This window comes from Rhagoletis pomonella, unplaced genomic scaffold (genome assembly GCF_013731165.1).
Source record: "Rhagoletis pomonella isolate Grant_MI unplaced genomic scaffold, Rhpom_1.0 Rhpom_scaffold_00017, whole genome shotgun sequence".
NCBI lineage: Eukaryota > Metazoa > Arthropoda > Insecta > Diptera > Tephritidae > Rhagoletis > Rhagoletis pomonella.
In genome coordinates this window covers 2,531,001-2,534,117 of record NW_023458571.1, presented here as the reverse complement: position 1 = coordinate 2,534,117, position 3,117 = coordinate 2,531,001, and positions in this window count along the sequence as shown.

Sequence of the window (3,117 nt, the reverse complement as noted above, 5' to 3'; positions counted from 1 at the left end):
GTGAAATATGCAAGAAAGTACGAAAACGCAAAATCAGCAAGAAGTTGATAGTTTCATGAACAGCTGATTTATTTGTTATTTTCCGATGCAATTTTCTTAGAAACTAATATTTTCCATCTTATTATATATTTAAATAGGTTTATTTTGTCAATTGCAACTCTAAAAGCACCACATACAATTATTTTGTTAATGTGAATTACATTAAGCACCATGCCATCAGCTGTTTTTCTTACTAGCAAATAGTTGCTAGTAAAAATTTATCCAGTAAAAATCCAATAAAACTTGCAAGTTCAGCTGTCATTTTTGCTCTCTCAATTTCCCCTCTTTTGCTAGTTTCTTGCAAGTTTTGCGTACGAAAACGACATCTAATAGAAAACCAGTAAAATTAGTACTGGATTTACTGGATAGTGCGTACGCGAACAGGGCTAATTACTGATTTTTCTGACCACTATTCTAACCTCTAAATAATTGATAAATTAGTGAATAGATGTGAGCGAAATATCCAAAAATACATGACACCAAATTAAAAAATACAATTCGATTTAGTTTATGTGTTTGTTTTATTTGTAAAAATATATTGTCGAATAGTAACTTAATTTCGCAAGCTTTTTCAGAGCTACTGAGCTCCGACAATTCTTCTTATTTTTAATCGGGGTCTGAATTTTCGTCGCTAAAAACAAATGCCTCAGCGCCGTTTGGTCCTTCTACCTCCATTCCTAGGTTCTGCTGGAGTCCCACGTTGGCGTTGCACTGTATTTCAGCACAGTAGTCACTGACCCCACAGTCGGTCTAAGCACACTGGCCTTAAATTTTTTCTTCTCTATCCACATAGCGCCAAAAAAGGTTTTTTGCAAATTTTTTATAGGGTACTGTTTATGAATTTGTACAACGATTTTGGGTTGCTGTGCCCAAAGGCGTGAATCGAATCAAAAACCTTTTACACACACTTGTAGACAACAGTTCACGCAAGTTCACAAAAAATTAATTTACTAAATCTGTGCACTAATTTAACAATAATGTCGGTTGGAAATATGGTATTTGTTGCAAATTTCCGAAATATACGTACACTATTACTCATATTCTGCCTTAAAACAGCCGCTTAATAACTTCATTTTTATGTTTATATTTACTTTACACATTACACTATTAGTTGTTAGTTGTTTTATTCCTTTAGTTGAAACTTATTCGTCGCAATTTATTAATTAAAATTGGTATGAAAATCACCCGTGCGCCTGTGATTGTATATGCAAATTAAATGGCGGAGCTGAGCTGTCAAACACAAAAAGTATACACGAAGGATAAGGACAAAAGGATATAAGCAAAAACCCAGTAAGCATTAATAATTCGTTTACTGTCGCTTTGGTCCCCCTTGGTATATTGACTAAACCGTGGATGCCGCAACTGGTGTTAACTTATATACTTCAGTTCTTTAGGACCTGGGGAGTCCTATAGTCCCCAAAATTTGTGTGGTCTAACTTGTATTATCGTACATTCAATTTAGCTATGCAAGTATTTTCGCTCGTTGGGTTAAATTTATAGCGGTGCTTTGTAATTCGTCAGCGGTTGAATTTTTATTTTTAATTTGGAGTTTCCTTGTGGTATTATAAATAAAATAAGAAAAATGGATTTCAGTTTAACAGGTATTACATTTTCAAATAAAATAAATATACATCAATAAAAATTATTTTATATTTAGATGATACACCGTCCACAAGTGCTGGCGCCACAAACAACAATGGTTGGAATTTTGGGCGAGTCATCACGGAGCTGCGAACACCCGCACAAGGGACCCGATTTGCAGAGGAGCATGGTTTAATACCAAAAACAAAGCTCTGCCCCGTACATAAAACCCCTTTCAATCGGGTTAAAGGCGGGAAATTCGGCTTTTTTGTATGCCGTAGGGGGAACTGCAAATCGAGAACCCGAGTTTCCGTTGCGGCTGGGACGTGGTTTGAGCAATGACGAATCAGTGTACCCCATGTGTACTACCTGAAATAGTCTTGCGGCAGGACTACTGTAAGGTGGCGACAACTCTCTCATCTGCCACTATTACTGACTGGTATAGCTACTGCCGCGAGGCGCTGGTAATATACCAGTTGGACCACCAACATTTCACTAGGAAAATTGGTGGACCAGGGCTGGTAATGCAGATAGACGAGAGCAAATTTGGTAAACGAAAGTTTAACAAAGGTATGCTTTATCTGATTTCCTCACAAAGTTTTAAGTTAACATTTTATTTTATTTTACTTTTAGGCAGGCGGGCTGAGGGTCATTGGGTGATGGGCATGATCCAAGATGGAAGCGAGGACTTATGCCTGGAGGTATGCCCAGACAATGTGCGTTCAGCGGAAGTGCTTATTCCCCTTATAAAAAAGCATGTTGTCGAGGGTAGCATCATACGAACGGATTTCTGACGCGCATATGATTGTCTTTCTGATTTTGGATATACCCATCAGAAGGTCAATCATAGTGACGCCATTAATCCGTTCGTTGCTGAGGATGGGACCCATACTCAAAGAATTGAGTCCCAGTGGCGGGTAGTCAAGCGCTTTTTTTCAACGCGAAACTACAATCACCCCGCAAGTTTTGCTGATGTGGTTGTGGAATACCTTTGGCGTCGCTCAATCAAAAAGGCGAAAAAAGACATTTATTTGGCACTCATTGACTGCATAAACTATGTATATCATATAGAACCAACAAAATAAACAGAGTTGACTTAATATAATGGACTGTGTATTTTATTTTTCTCTAAATATATTAACTTTCCGCTAGTCTTCTCCGGCAACACAGACAAATTAATTAATTAACAGAAAGGTGTTCTCTGCAAAAAGTGTTCAGCCCCCCTTCTTCGGCAACACAGAAAGGAGAATTCTACTTCTTGACGGTTATAATCCCTAAGTGCGGCCGAAGGCCGCCTACGCAGAAAGGTGTTCTCTGCAAAAGGTGTTCAGCCCCCCTTCTTCGGCAACACAGAAAGGAGAATTCTACTTCTTGAGGGTTATAATCCCTAAGAGCGGCCGAAGGCCGCCTACGCGGAAAGGTGTTCTCTGCAAAAGGTGTTCAGCCCCCTTTCTTCGGCAACACAGAAAGGAGAATTCTACTTCTTGAGGGTTATAA